This window comes from Aphelocoma coerulescens, chromosome 3 (assembly GCF_041296385.1).
Source record: "Aphelocoma coerulescens isolate FSJ_1873_10779 chromosome 3, UR_Acoe_1.0, whole genome shotgun sequence".
Lineage (NCBI taxonomy): Eukaryota > Metazoa > Chordata > Aves > Passeriformes > Corvidae > Aphelocoma > Aphelocoma coerulescens.
This window is the reverse complement of record NC_091016.1, coordinates 4,394,545-4,410,991: the sequence shown is the minus strand read 5'-3', so window position 1 is coordinate 4,410,991 and position 16,447 is coordinate 4,394,545. Positions and strand designations below refer to the sequence as shown.

General features: G+C 43.9%; 1 long non-coding RNA gene across 15 annotated transcripts in view; it reads left to right on the top strand.

Moving 5' to 3' along the window:
• LOC138107555 (uncharacterized) overlaps positions 1-16,447 on the top strand; it is a 108,376-nt gene that overhangs the window by 58,109 nt on the left and 33,820 nt on the right. For 14 of the 15 annotated variants that reach the window (XR_011149597.1, XR_011149595.1, XR_011149593.1 and 11 more), the window contains 2 exons: positions 8,719-8,834; positions 10,354-10,443. This is a non-coding gene — a long non-coding RNA (uncharacterized lncRNA). The remainder of the gene's footprint in view (positions 1-8,718; positions 8,835-10,353; positions 10,444-16,447) is intronic. The other variant, XR_011149594.1, reaches the window with a different exon arrangement.

Sequence of the window (16,447 nt, the reverse complement as noted above, 5' to 3'; positions counted from 1 at the left end):
CAAATCCGAGGGCTGAGGAGGGGAATGGGGGACACTTGCTAATGTGAGCAGGAATTGAGGGAGCCAAAGCTTTGCAAGCTCTAGAAACTCTGAAGTAAATGGTTTCAGTTGGCTTGAGACTGAGCAACAGCCAGCTACAACTGAATGCTTTATTGCCGTCTGGAAGTGTTTATTTTCTGAACATAAATTCAAGGGACAGATTCAAGGCATGTCTAGAAATAAAGCATATCATCATGCGAGCTAAGCTGACAAGGACAATTTACTGTACCCTGCATTCGTTCTGGGCCAATCGGAAGAGAAGAGGCTATTAACATCCTGAAATTCCCGCTGTTCGGCTCTGCCTGTCCCTTCACTGAACTCGGGAATGGCATGTATTAACCCCTTGAGGGCCTCCCGTGCACATCCCGGCAAGGGACACTTGTTTAGGCCCCGAGACATGTGCGGCGTGTCCAGCTCGCACTGACAGCAGCAGCAGCAAACGGCCCCGAGAGCCCGGCACGGGCGCTGCTGTGGGGAGGCCCAGCACAGGGTTAACATCTCTCTCCTAGAGGCACTGTCGGCGCTGCACACGAGCACTGACTTGCTCTGGTTAAATACGAGAGTTCACTGGTCAGCTTGACCTTGAATTCTCTCGCAAAGACAGGAACAAGTTGACATAGTGCTCGTGTTTCCAGTGGCTGCAAAGTTCAGGGAATACAATGCAACTGCAGCTCTCATGCCGCGAGCATCTCTTAGAGAAGAGAAGGGAAAGTTCATTTCCTACTTTTTAAACACTGCCAGCAAGAAAAGTAACAAAACCAGGAGAGAAGTCAGAAGGTAAAACACAAAGGGCACAGCAGCAGATATTGCAGAGGAAAGGTGCCATTCGTAGTCAGGAATGTGTTATAATAAAATCCACAAGCAAAAGTCCACAGAGGACTGTTTGCATAGCAGCACTACAATATCTATGTGTGTAAATAGAGGGAACAGCCTTTAAATCTACGTTGCAGCAGCAACTGTTGGGTCTTTTACCTGCTGCTTTAAGTGTTCCCCCTGACTTGGTGGGTGTCCTTGTACAGGACAGCACAATCAGCCCCATTCCAACGTTGCAGCTGAGGGAAATATGTTGTTGTGGCTCTGAACAGGAATTTTCTGTATACAGCGCTGCAGAAGGGCAGTGCAGTTAACTTAACAACTGGTCTTCAGCTTCTTTTCCTCTGTTAGGGAGTGCAGATTCTGGATAGCTGATGATTTCACAGTAGAAGTCTTGGGCTGGTGTTTCTGATCAATTATTAATGTTTATTGTCTTCTTCCTTCTTCCTTTTTTGTTTTGTTTTGTTTTGTTTTGGTGGGTTTACAACTGAGGAGCCTGTCTCATTCATTCCCTGCACTGCACAGGGCTTAAGTATCGCAGCCTTCAGTACCAGACCAGAATAATATAAGAACCACAAAGAATCATTTATCTGGCATGACATATTTTATGCTCTTGTGTAAGTTTTCCTAAGGGAATTCTGAATGTCCTACTGGGTGACTGTAAAGACACCAAGGACTCAAAGTCATGGGCATGATCTTTATTACAAGCCCTAAAAGACTCAGTAGTACAAAGACAAAGCGGAGTGATTTTAACTTTTCTGAAATTAAGAGAGACTGTATTGTCTCACCAAAGTCCTTCCACAGATCTCTTTTAGACCAGAGTGGTTTGGGGCTAAAATTGATCCTTATCTTCTATTACTTATAGGAATGTTTCTGTGCTTTAAAGATATACTCCCCATTTTTTATTTTCAGACTACCCTAATCTCAAATTAGCCTTCTGAGCAAAGGTCAGGAGTGCAGGTCTTATTGGTTCAGTTAAAGGAAATAACACAAAATCAGACAGGCTACCACAGGAGTCTTTGTCAATAACTTCTTGAATGCTGAGAGGCTGCTCAGGCATAAGCTGTCTGTACAGCCAGATAGTGCTGTTATTAGAAACACATTAGTGTGAGAAATGAAAAGATATATATATATATATATATATATATATATATATATATATACACACATGGCTAATAGATACATTCATCTGATGGCTTTCACAGTAAATGTCTTAGGCTGGTGCTTCTGGTTAATTATTAATTAATAATTTGTTGTCTTGCTCCTTTTTTTGGTGTGTTCACAACTTAGCCTCGCCTCTCTTTTTTTTTACAAAACACACATAACAAAGCTCAGATAACTACACTGACAGTTGTTGTACTATTACTCACCTCAGTAATGTCCTTAATAATGGCGAAATGTTAGGTTTTCAATAATGTACCAATAAATATTTTGGAGTTAGGGAACTGGCAGATACATGGGGAAGGCACTTTGTGTTAACAGCTGATATACTGTTGTTACATTGATGAAAACTGGGGCTAATGCACTTGTGTAAAGATCCTCTTTATAAAAGTGATTTTCCTTTATCTCTTTTTATTTTTGTTTGTGTCCTTGTGCCTGAACATTTGACCCTGGAGGAGTAGGATGGAAAGATTGTTTAAAGAGCAGAGAACTGTTTATTTCAATTTTCTCCCTTCCCCCCCTCTCCCCCCCTTTGCAGTTCTTTTTACAGGTAAATCACTTGTGATATGGGAGAATCTCAAAAAGTTCAGAGGTTTGGGGCAGGAAACGCCTCCCCTCCCCCCGAAGTTTGGATTCAGAGCTAAATTTATCTGAATGCTGTCATTTCCCTGCTTTTCCCTCTCTACCTCCTTCATTACATTCCTCTTTCTCCCTCCTCATTCCCAGCCACCCAGATCTTATCCTTTCCTTGACCTGCAGCTCCCCCTCCCTAGCCTGCCACGGCTCTAAAATGTCCGGAGGCCTCGGCTGAAGGTGGCAGTTTCTCCTGGTGGGTTTTTTTTCAATCCTGAGCTGTACCGTAGCGAGAAGTGCTCTGTAATCCCCTGCCCTCAGAGGCTGTGTCCATCAGCAGATGCTAAAAGCAGGTTTGGTGGCCCCTAAGAGGGGAAGGCAGCGGTGGTGCCCAGCAGAGCAGCCGAGGCCGGCTCGTGCCTTGCTGGGTGTGAGCGTCTGCCTGCGATGCAGCAAAGGGCCCATGCAGGTACAAGCAATTAGATTTAGGCAAAAGAATTCAGAAATAGGTGTGGAAGTTCAGCCAAATTTCCCTGCTGCTCCTGCTTTCCCTGACACATTCTGCACACCTGCATCACTTACCAGGATCTTGAACAGGTCTTTCCTGGTAGGAAATACACAGAGTTCAGCAAGAATCCCTCTCTTTTTGTTTCTCCCTTTCTCTCTCTTTTTTTTTTTTTTTTTTTTTAAATACTATAGTCTTGCACTGTGGCTATTCTAGTTTTTCACAGAAGTGGCAGGCAGCCAAAGACTGGAGTCATTATTTGCAAACTCTAAAAATAGAGTCAAGATTTATAGGAAGAAAACAGATATGTCTTGTTATAAAACCATGAATAAGGATTGGCACGAACATAACGGTTTATTCTTTTTTGATATTGCTTATTGTAAATTGCACTCTATCTTTCTGGGAGATACAGCAGATAGTTACAGTGCAGAAACGCTTCCTTTACTTGAAAGTGCTGCACAACTGCAGTTTATTTGTTGTAAAGACTTGATTATTCAAAGGAAGCGATAAGAGATGAGGTAGCCCCTGGGAATTTTGTGCATTGTTGGGGTGGACAGTTTGTTTTTTAAAAAGTATTAGTGATCTTCTCCTGCAGGTCACTGCTGATAAAAATTACATTCTTCGCCCAGCGAAAAGGCGCCTCATGAGTTGCACTCCTGCTTAATACTGCTTGTTATTGTACACCATGAACATCACATCCCTGATCTAACTGTGGGTAATAACACTCCCTGCTCTATCTCCTTCTTCGTAGGCTCTGGCAGGGCAGCAACAAGGAAAAAAAAAGAGAAGGGAAAGAAAAAAAAAAAGGAAAAAAACCGAGGGGGGGGAAGCAAGTAGAGGGGAAAGGGAGAGGGAGAGACTTTCACAAAGAGTTAAAAAGGCCTGATGAAATCCTTACAATGTACACCATATGGCTTGACATTTACCAGATTAGTTAAACATTTCTACTGGGGATAAATATTCCTGCACATCGATGTAAAGAAATTGCATGAGACAAGGGCACATACAGCATATTTATGCCATGGAGTAATCTTTTTTTTTTCTTCTTTTCTTTTTTTTTTTTTTTTCCCCTCCCTTCCCCTTGGCTAGCAGAATTCAGGTTACAGAGCATGTAAGGGACAAATGTACCAACCCCAAATAAACCCCAATTCTGTGCACTCCTGAGCTGCTGGTGGGGTAGCTTTCAGCATCACCCCGAACACACCTCAAAACTCTCCCCCCCAAAAACAGTCTTGAATGAGCAATCTTGCCATAAAAAAAATACCCAAACCCCAACTCTATGGAGAGGCTAAGCATTGAAGTTTGTCAAAATCTATCTGAGCACTCAGGTTGCCTGTGGAAGATGACTGTGATGGCTGCCAAAGTGATTTGAGTGGGTTGATGCAGAGGAGGTGACTGCTGGTGCCCGTGTCTGGTGTAGCCTGCCCCGCTCCTTGGTGAGCAGCCCTAAAGCCATAGATTTCATCTGATCTTTGCAAAGGCTAACATTTGTCTGCTGTCATTTTAGTGAGATTGATGACAGGCTGGGATGGGGAGGAGGAGGGGGGAGCACAGCGGGAGGAAGGCTGATCCCCACAGCCCTGAGAGTTGGGGCCAAGCCCATCCAGAGTCACTATCCTGGACCCTCTGGTCAGCTCTGGCAGTGGCAGAGAGTTGTTCCTGCACCACTCCAGCAGGAATTGCACAGGGTTGTTACAGGAGATTGCAGGAACTTGGAGACAGGAAGGCAGCACTTTGCACTGTATGTATCTTAATAGATTATTCACGTCACAAGCAACACAGGGCAAAATGTTATGACAACCATAAGAATGTAGTTTACTGTGGCTTAATGTGGCTGGGCAGTGCAAGGTAAAGCTATCAAAAATATTTTATTTTTTTTAAAGTTTCCAAGAGAAATTAACCGATGTGGACGTGCAGCTATTTTTATGCAAACCTCCGAATTTTGGCAAACTCTTGCCAGGCTATAGCAGAAAAGGCTTACTCTTTTTATTAGTAGTAGTAGTATCCCAGTGCCAAACTAAAAATTAGACGCCTTCCCACTTGGAAGCTTTCTTGCAAGCTGATGTAATAGGGGAACCTTCTGCAAAGGACACATGTCGCAAGCTGGGCAGCCAGTTGCTGGCTGTGGCATGTAATGTGCCTTGGAAAAAAAATAGCTTCCACACTTGGGCAGGATGAAGTCCATGTATCTTTTTCCATGAATGAATGAGCGACTATCAATGCTGAAATTCAATCTTACCTCAGAATCCTAGAGATTTGTGTTTTACCAGGCATATGTATGTATACAGGGAGGGATCTCAGCACTTCTGGGAAAGAAATGCAGAGTGAGTGGGTTCCTGCCCTTGTGGAGAAATGTACCTGCAAATCTTAATCCCAGTATTAGATTGGAAACCATTGAGGCAAGGGCTGGAAGCAGCCCTGGATCCTCTCTGGAAGCTGAAGGGGAGACTGGTGCATGAGCCAGTAACTCTAACAAGATGGAATTCAAAATATGCTTGACCTAAAACCTTGGGCTGGGACATGTACAGGCTTGGGGAAAAGCTCAGCTCCAGCCCCTCATGTTGAGATTTACAGTGCCGAGACCGATGCCTTGCAGATTTTAACCACCCAGTGTCCCATCACAACAAAATGACACCACATAAGGGATGGGTTTTCAGCTGCAGACAGGGAAGAATGTGGAGAGTGTGAAAACAAGGTGTACCCTTCTTATTCTTGCTGGTCAGAGGAGAGCAGAGACTCCCACCCGAGTGGGAGGGCAGGCTTGGGCCCCGCACGAACCTTGCGCTTGGGTGATCACGGGTGGCTGGGTTGATAAAGAGGGAGCCAGAGAGATAAATACCTGTACGGAGGAAAATAAGAACAGATAATGGATTGGTCCAAGTCGCAGTATATTTCCTCCTGGTGATGAAAGGCTAAGAGTGAGTTATAGATCTTTCCTCAGATAAGAACAGATATTTCTTCCCAAATCATTTATCTGTAAGATATTGAGATATTATTTTGGTCTGCATTGGTATTAATCTGGCTCTTTGCATTCCCATCCCGGTCTTAAGCAGGTGACAACGTGGTAGGGACCCCCAAAGGTTCTGACTGCGCCTCCCATGGGTGAGGTGTTGCTTTTCATCGTCAGGAGCTGGGAAGAAAGAGGGAATGTTTATCCAGGTGTCTCAGGTGATGGTGATATGGCTATTTATGCATGACCAGGGTTTAAATCTTGCTTTGTTCAGGTCCTAAACGTACAAGAAGCATTGCTGAAAGTGTTATAAGATCTGTTACTGCTCTGGGATAGAATTAACTTAAAAAAAACCCCCAAACATTTACATGTTTGGTTGATATGACAGGTGTGTGCAAGGGCAGGAGACTGGGTGGGGAGAAAAGTGCAGCGTGGTTTTGTCAGCTGGGAAAGATCAGAGCACCAGCTTTGATAGTGAGGGGAAACGGCTTTTAAAATTTTAATTATTTTGTTAACAGTATTATTACTGAGTAAATATTTTGTATAATTTAGTAAATGGCTGCTTCTCAGCCCCCTTTCCCCGGGGCGCTGGTTGCGAGCCGCGGGGAAGCGGCGGGGGCGGCTCCCGCCTGCCCTCACGGAGGTGCCGCCATCTTGAGGAGAGGGCGGAAACGCTGGGGACAGGTGGGAACAGCCGAGCCAAGGGGAAAGCAGAGGTGGGCTGCGGCCAGACAGCGTTTGGAGCTGTGGGATGAGGGGTTTAGGGATGGGCAGGTGCCATGTCCCAGCGTGAGGGCTGTTCATGGGAGCATGCTGGCAGGGCAAGGGGCCTCCTGTGTGTTTTCACCTGCTGCAACTTCAGCCTTTGCTGTCTTGCTTAAACCTCTGCTTTTGGATCTTCAGAGAAACCTTTGCAGTGGTCAGTAAATCCTAATGTTGCACTTGCTCTGGTTTATGAGATTTCCAGGAGATTTGTCAGATGGTGGATCAAGCAGCTCTGAGGACACAGGTTTGGGCTGAGGGGGAGGACTGTACTGTCTCCATCTTGTTAAAATGAGCTTCGGGTTCAGTACATTAGCGTGTTAATAAGGAAGCCCTGTGTTCCCACACTGCTCTTAAAGGCATTCTCACACTGCTGACCTGACCCCCTTAATCCTGGCTTTCCTGGAGAAAAAGCTGATCCATCAGGCCTCATGTACCTAAAATGGGATGAAAGGGAGTGATGGGCCTATTTCAGTGCTGGTGTTTCTCAGGTACCTCAAGCAACCTTGTTCTTTTTGTATTCCTCGCTTATTTCCCTGGGAAGAGGGGGAGAAAAAAAAAGAAAGGAAAAAAATTCTCTAGATGTGAAGGCTCAAATCACTGAAGATGAGAAGCAGCAAAAGGAAATAAAGAGGTCAAACACCTAAGTTAGCTTATGATTAAAAAGAAATTAGTGGGGCTATTTTTAATTTGTTTAAATATATTACTTTCTATTAAAGAGGTCTTTATATTTCACTAAGTATGAGATGAAGTGTGTCACCAGAGGAAGATTTTTTTTCCGTTTTAGTATCTTTTCTCTTCAAAAATTAGAAGTCCGATGCCACTGAAGTCACAAATGTGGAGACAGCAGGAATGGCAGCAATGTGGGACTTTTCCTCTACAACACACCATGGTCACCTTCCAGTTGGGCTGGTTTGCAGGAATTCAGGGAAGACAGCCATAACCTGTGCATAACAGGTATTTCATGGGGAGGTCTGTGGTATCACACAGCTCCCCAGTTACTCAGCCTCAGAATGTTGTGCAGCCTTCAGAACCAAACTCTGCGTCTCTGCCCTCAGGCCCATCCCAAGGTGTTGGGTCCCAGCTCAAGGCCTTGCTGGGAGCCCTCTTGGAGGCTGGAGTGTATCTCATATCTGAATTTAGCTGCCAGATCTTACATCTTTTTTTGTTAAATCTGCTAGACTATGGATATTTTCGGGCTGCAGCTGACAGAAATTAGAAAGGATAGTTGTAAACAAAGTTTTGTAATGCCAGAAGTCTCTGACGGAGCTTTTATAATCAGTGCACAAGCTGAACGGTGATCTAACTGTTCCAAGGCTTTCCATGAGACTGCTGTTTTTTTTCTTTTCTTTCTTTTGTTAAATGAAGTTCCTTGAAAATAAAACCTGCAACTGGGTAAGTCTCTGCAAACCTGTGAGGCTGTGAGGGAAATACAGTTTGAATAAAAATAATAAAACGTTTGGTTAGGAATTTGTTACAAAGCTCCAAAACAATGCAAACACCCTCACTCTCTTGTTTTGTTCCCAGCTGGAAAGCCAGGCCAGAGTCACTGAACATTTCACCAAGTCTTGCTAACCTTCTGAGCTGAGTTGTGAGAAATTGTTCTTGACATCACATGAGCTGGGCCACAAGGCAGGACTAATGTGATACTTGCTGTCGAAGGTTTCCTAGGAAACATGCTACTTAGAGCACTCAGCCCTCCCTGCCACCCTTCCTGCATCCTCCAGCTTCCCTTGCTCCCACAGGTTTTGCAGGGGGCAGGGATGTCCCCTCTGACCTCCGGACACTGTTGGCACAGACCTCCCCTCTTCCCAGCAGAGCTGAGAGGGGCTGTGGAGATTCTGAAGCTCACCCACCTAATTGCCCTTTTTTCCTCTGATTTCTCTCTTCTTTGTTTTTCCCCAACACTCTGCAGTGGGAGAAGTGAGAGAAACTAAGCTACATCCTGCAAGACTGGAGATGGAGAGAAGGAAGTTTGAGCCTTCTCAGTGAACTTAAGCTTTCCTGCCACAGGGGAACTGGTGGAAAAAGGTTAGGAAAATCAGCAGATAACTTACAACTTAACTTGCCACGTATTTTGCCAGCAGTTTGCAACGCAGTAGCTGTTATGGTACATAACCTACAAGGGCTTTTCAGCAGAATGGAGTTCCCCAGTTCCTTCCCATAATTTCACCTGGTAGGTGCTGTTCTTGACATCAGCCCCACAAAATGATTCTTGCCATCCAGGCCAAACTTTTCAGCTTGGCCATTTGGAGAGTCCCCATTGAGGATGGGATGAATGGAGTCAGTTCACACATGTTAACCAAATGCAAATCCTTAGATGGAAACTCATGGTCAGCTTTTTCCACTGCTATTTTCAGAACTTCCACAAAAGACCGTGCTGTGATTATATGTATTCATGATATGTATATCATGTATTCAGCTCAAACAATATTTGAATGATGCATTTAGAATTCTTCCTAAAAAAGGACCATGCTTCTGTAAACTACATCATATTTGTAAAAAGACGAAAAAAATCTAGCTTGCTTTTCCTTTCTTCCTCCCTTTCTTTTTAATATTTCATATGGCTGTAAGAATTGGTGTTAATGCTACATTACACACAGACACACTTCTACATAATCATATGCATTTGCCTGTATTCCATACATAAACAACCCTATGGAATCCCGACTCTTCATTGTTAAGTTTGTCTCCATATTTTTCAAAGCAAAGTAGCTCTGGGTGTCACACAGTTGCTTTTTTCACTCTTGTTCAGTGGGCTTTGCAGAAAATGCAGCCAAACAAATAATGCATTGGGAGTTTTGTGGGTTGGCTGGGTTTTGGTTTGTTTTCACTCTTTTGGTTTGTTTTGCCATTATTAGATTTGGCGGGGGGAGGGAGTTTTGGGTGTTTCTGGTGGTTTTTTTGGGGTTTTTTTTTGGTGGTTGTTGTTGTTTTTTAAATTTTGGTTTTTTTACCTGGCCATTTTTAACTGCCTCTTTTCCCTCTTGTCTCCTCCACTGACAAAACACCATTTTTATGACTCTGTCATTAAGTGTCCTTCGCATTGTGAATATTGATTTCCCCAGTCCCTGGAAGGCCCAGAGTGTCACCTCCATGATGCTCTCTGAAGCCACTGGCTGGGAGAACGGGAACACTCAGGTTGCTGTTGCCAGACACTGGTTTTCCATGTGGTGGGAAGGAGACGAGTAGCCCCAAGTCCCTGGGCTGATTCATTTCTCTCCGCGGTGCTGTTCCCTTCACCTCCCTGCAGGTCTGTGTAGAAGCTGTTTGGCCAACATGCCCCATGAGCCTTTGCTTAGTAAGGAAAGTGCAGGGGGTGGAAAACAAATTCCATTCTGGATCATTTAGCTCTACCTTCAGTTTCTGGTGGCATCCCAAAGATAGGGGTAGCTTTTGGGCTGGCTTTTCAGCATGCTTTCAGGTTCAGGAGATCAGCACCTGCTGGGCCCTGCAAAGCCAGTGGGGCCTCACCTGTAAATCTGGGCAGAACTGGGGGCTTTGTGGCCAGAGAAGGAAAATCAGTAACGCTTTTCTCTTTCTGTTCCAGTCTGGAAAAGATCCCTCCAGGTGTGAAGTCTGTGATGTCAGTCAGCTTCAGAGACACAGCACCAGCTTAGCATCTGCATGCAAGTCTCAGGTCAGTACCAATGTCTTGGATTAGCATTTTTCACTGCAGAGTCACTCTTTCCTTGCATGGAATCGTGATGGTGGATTTGCAAATCAGCCTCTGCCTGTGAGATACCATCATGAAACCACATTGCTCATAGAAGGCAGAACCTTTCTGCATTATGAGAGGCTACCCAACATGTGAGATTCTGGAGGTCATCCAGACCATTTGTTGTTTTCAGAACACTGTCAGAATGTCAGTCCTTGTGGCACCATGTGTAATATATGTCAGGGGCTCTTGTTAAATCCCAGTGCCAGCTGAGGAGGGGAGGAAAGGAGATACAAAACCACAGCTTGAGTTATTGTTGGAGGCAGGACTGGAACTTGGGATTTCCTGGGCAGATTACCACCCTTCACTTCTCCCTCAGTTGGTATAATTAGCAGTGTCCTGGATCTCTCTTATTCCCATGCAAGCACACATCTGAATGCATTTTTCTTTGAAATTGTCTGTCTTGGGGTCATTTCTGTTGTGCATTTTGGGCTGTTGATGATCTGTTGTCTGCAGTGAAATGCTCACTGGTACACTGTAAATCATGAAGAGATGCAAAGGCATCCATTTGCTACTACTGATTCAGTCTCTCTGGATTTCTAGAATGGGCTACCTGTAAAACTTCAGGAGCCAAGTCTTGGAAAAACCCCAATCCTTTGTGGCTCTTTAATTTTTTTTTTTGTTTTTGGCTGCTAGCCATGCAGACGGATGTCTTACATCCTTGAGATGAACCTAGTGCAGTCCTCATTGACCTAGCAAGCCATTTTTTCCCTGATGACAAGCTGGGATCACATTTTGTAATGACTGCTGCAAGATTGTCTTGTTAGGGAAAGGGCTAAGGTGGGATTGTCTTTAATGACAATGAAAGCACCTCATAAAACCTGATTCTTCGGTTTTACAGGCATGGCTGTAAGAATTTTAGCCAATGCAGACTTAGTAAATCAGTCAGTCAAAAATTATATCAGTTGAAGTATAATGTTCATGGCAGTCCAAAAACCTGAACGTGTAGGTGATTTGGAGGGCATTTTGTTAACTCTTTAATTGGTTGTTTGAGTGCTGGAGGCAGTAGCTGATCGCCTGTAGGTCAGAGTAGTCCTAGAGCTTAGGTAAATGTGTATTGTTATATGTCACATTTTCATATGACTTCTTTGCACAGGTTGGTAAAAATGATTGCTGCATAATTAAAATTAAGACAAGGTGGGAAAAGTGATTCAATTAAACCCCTGAAGCCATTGCACAAATTATCTGAAGTACCAAAAACTAATGAATAGTTAAAAGTAGTTTTATCTTTTTACTCTTCATTCTGGATCCTGAGGGTATCAAAATGGCTGAAGTCTCTCTGAAAGTTCTCAGAGGTGAGTTTTTGGGTGGGCAGTGCAAGTATGAGTCAGCACAGAGGAATCCAGGCCTTTTAAAATACCAGCACACAGAAACTTTGTTACCTACTTGTTTTGAATTGAAAATAACCAGACCTTACGCACAAGAGACCTTTTGGTTTCTCCACCAGCCCAGAATTATTTTGAAAACATCTGCAATATTTCACTCTGTATGCAGCAGGTATTATATACCAGGGAGGGTGATGACAGTAAAAATAAATGAGATATGTTGTAACCAAAACATCCCAAGTTTTACATCATACATTTCACAAGCCTAGCAAGCATCCTGTGCTTTGACTTGAAGGCCGAAGGCATGTGGTAGTTTTACAAATGTCTATTAGTATTAACAAATATGTTCCATTATTAGACAGTGTGCCACTGCCCCAACCTCCCAGTGCAAGAGGTGAGTTAATACAGCTTATAAAATGTAAGAGTGCTGCAGGCACAAACTATGGAAATCAGAGCCCTGGCTAAGCAGGAGGTCTCATTACATTTTGTGGGACAACTTACTGGAGGCCTGAACATGAGCATAAAAGCTGCCTCCCAGCTAAGGCTTTTTATGGTTCCCGCCCTTTCCCAGAGCAATACAGCTCTAGGAGATTCAGAGCAGCAAGGTCTGCACCTTTGGATATCAGCAGTGTGCTGATTCTGACCGGGTTTGAAATGACAGAATTGAGATGGGTATGTTTGCACTGTCCCTTTGCTTTTTAACAGAATCATTGGAGGCTGAAAGTAGCAGGGTGCTGAGGAGTTGTGCTCTTGTTGCTTTTTGGGTTTGTCTTTAGTTTTTTTTTGTTCTTCTTGCATGGCTCTGTGCTGGTAGCTTCAAACCCCCATTTCTTGGAAACAAGAGTGTTTCTTGGTCAGGTTTGACAAGACTATGAATGTTTGCACACACACATGAAGAACCAGTGTGTTGAAACTGTATAAAACAGTGCATCTTTCAAGGAAGTAAAAAAGTCTGGTTGCTCTTCATTAGAACAGTTACTGCCCTGCAAGATCTCAAAATATGGCTTAGGAGGGACTGTAGTCAGCCATCCAAGTGGAAATGTCTGTAGACGTTTCCCCTAGCAGGGATGGTGTGGATGCATAGGAGAGAAACACAGTGCCTTTTTATGCTTCCAGTTCTTTGGAAGTGATTCTCATCCTGCCTTTGAAACAGTTAAAAACCCTCTTCTGATACTTAACCAAACTTAATCAGAAACCTTAAATAGGAACTAATTTACTGTCACAGGTAGCGTGCTCATCTTAGTACTAACTTTGTCAATCCAAAAAATAAATCCCTGCTGAGGACCAGGATGATTCAGGGAATAGTAGGTTATGAAAACATGATGATGTCAACTCACTAGATGAGTCTTTCATTAACGGGTAAAGCTTCCGTAGGTAGAAAAAATAAACCTTCTTAAAGATTTCTGTGGCTCAAGACCCGAAGAGATGAGGAGAGCAGAGAAAAAGGAGAAAACTGAAGCACAGGAGGTGTTCAAATCATATGAGCTCTCTGCTTTCTCAGCTTCATAGTGGAAAAGTAAACAGCCAAACATTGTCAGGAGTGTCCTAAAAAGTCAAAATGTGAGTGGACAAGTTGCAGTCTCCCCCCAAAACATTTTCTTCAGTCTTTTTTTGATGTGTGTTCAGCCTAGACTGCTGGTAATCAGAGACAAAATTTCCACTACCTGCAATTCAAGAAAAACACTGCTTATGTCATTAAACAGAGTGATTTTCTGTAGCCTTTTCTGTATGGTCTTGGCTTGAGACCACCCAAACGCCAGGTGAAGTAGTGCTTGGGATGAGTCGAGGTTTTCCTTATGCTCCAAGGCATAAGCAACAGACTGCAGTTGATTTCATAAATGCAGACTGATATTTTTAGGAGGCTACCAACAAAAAACAGGTTATGGGATGGGCTGCTGTGGATTGCATCAAGAGAGTGCTGAAATTCCTGCCCTGCGTATAGGAATGTGGAAATGACCCAAGAGTGTTTGGGATGCCTTTGTGGATTTCGTGTATGTATATAGTATAGTGTAATGTTTACAGAGATGTGTATGGCAATACCATGCAGGACTAATATGAGACATAAATGTTGTTAAAAGACATTATGTGACACACTCACCATTTTTCTTCTGTGTGCAGAGAGTGAGTCAAGGTCATGGCACCAAATTCATCTTTCAAAAGTGCCTCATTTCACTGACTATGGAAGGCTTGGACTGCTGGCCTGTATTTACTATAAAAATACATGTTTTAAGCTATTAAAAAAACCTTCAGCAATATTTTGATCTGTTAATATGGACCTTTTCAAAGAAAAAATGCAGGCTTTGCCACCAGCCAGGTCCATTCCCGTGTCAGACCCTGCAAATAACAAGTGTATGGAAAAAGTTTAAAACTTGGATTGAGGAATGCAGCCAGGGTTGCTGGTGCAGGAGCCAGGAGCACAACCCCTGCCTGCTGGGCTTTGTGGAGAAGACCTACACTATCAAAGCTCTGGAAGGTAAAGGAATGCATGAGGGCTTTGAAGAAATTCTTTTAAAAGCCTCTGGAATTACAAAGACAGTGAGAAAGGCTTTCCACAGACTTCCTGGAAATGCCCTGTGAGTCACTGGTGAGTTCCCCTGGGAACTGAGGGAGGCAGCAGGAAGCTGGTAATGGCCTATTAAATTCGATAGGACTTGCTTTGGTGGTGGGTGGTGGGACCCACGGCATTTCCATGTGTTCTCACTAGTGAGCAGCAGAAGGATGTACACATTGTGCTTCCTTTGGGGTACATTTTCCATGTTTTTAATACATGAGACAAACCTCATCTCCAGTGAGTCTGGGGTCCCACCATCCTCATGTTATCTCAGCAAGCACAGCCCTTGCTCAATAAATCCATGTGCAGGGACCAAAACGTTAGACTGCTTGAGGAAACAGTTCTTGGATCAGCCCAAAAAATGGGCAGGGATATGAGATAGCCCTTTGGCAGTAGGGTTGCCCAGGGATACATCTGGAAGGGAAGGTCTGCTTTGGCATGGATAGAGCCATTACAGTGATGCCTTTCCAAGAGGATAATGTTCTTGGGGTGTTCCCACCTTCTCTTGGCTTATATGTAAGATGACAACAAGGCTGAAAAGACCCTGCTGGGTGCCCAGAAAGGGACAAAGTTAGTAATGGCCAGTGTGCAAAGAAAGATTAGACATGAATAGAATTGGATTGATTGCCTTAGACAACTTCATGGCTTTCCTTTCCTCCCTAAAGTTTTTTTTGGTGGGTTCTTTTTTAGTAAAATAAATCACAGCTCACGAGATAACGCCATGCAAATATGTCAGAGTATTTTTGGTGGCTCACAATTAGCCTTGATAAACCCAAAGGATGGAGGCTGGCACATGCCATGGGTGGAGTCAGGGATATTGTGCATCTTTGTGTCTGTGGATATGTGACAGATTTCTTCAGTCAGATGCAGGCCAGGCTGAATTTAGCCACCTTGGCCTGGATATTATCCATGTGGCTAAAATTGCCAGATCATTTACCCTGGAAATTATTGCAGTGGTGCACTGCCAAATGCACAGTTGTATTGTTCCTTTGCTTCATGCTGTTGGGTGTTAAATGCACCTCTGAGCCTTAAGCAAGTCTTGATTTAGCGTTTTTTGTTTACAAGAAATTATGGAGGGGGAGAGGAATCTTTCAGTGTTCTTTCAGGATCTACCAAAACCTTTGTTATGTACTTCTAGCTTAGGTAGTTATGACTTAAAGGGTGAGAAGGAAGTAAAAGGGCCTGTGTAAGAGTTCAGATGATGGATCACTTGAATTTATAGTGGGAAATCTGCCTTAGTGATGGCTGGAGCGAGAGCCAGAAAATTTTAGGATTTTCTATGCACAACCAGAGATCAATGGCTAACCCAAGTTTGTGAGCCATAAAATGAGCAGGCTTTTTAGACCTTAGGTAGGTGCTGACAGTAATTCTCCTGATGATGTGGAGATGAAGGTTCTCCTGTCCCTGTCTACAACAACAGCTGTTTGCTTGGAAATATGTCCAGAGAGACTTTGCTATGCTAAAACCCCCTGTCTTGTGCCATTGGAATGCTGAGATCATCTGGGCTGGGAATTGTGGGAGTCCCTTTTTAGAACATGAACATGTTCAGGTATCCCTGAAGAGCAGCCATTTGGGGCACCACATCTTCTGGAGAGCTGTCAGGATCTGTATGCTTTAGAGGCATCCCAAGCTGGGGAGGAGATGTTTGTTTTCCAATTAGCTTTTGTCTAAGGAATAGAACTAGAAGAAGGAACCCTCCATTAGGAAAATGACTGTAAATGACAAATTCTCCACTGTTGTTCCCAAAGCAGAGAGATTAATTCTGTTAGGGTCACCCATTCTGCAACAGAACTTTTCTTTCAATTTCACGAGGAGATTGTCTCCATGGGGAAAGGTTCATTTCTCCATGCAGTCATCCTTTTGGGTAGGATGAGGAAAGCAATTGCCAGGATTAAAGAGGAGCAGCTCTCCCAGAGGAAGCTGGCTGGCAGCCCTCTCTGGGAGCCAGCACTGCCCGCCAGAGAGAAGCTCTCTTTTCCTCCTTACAGCCCACACATTCCACTGTGCACTTGCAAGGCAAAGGTGAGCATGATACAAACCTACATCTCAG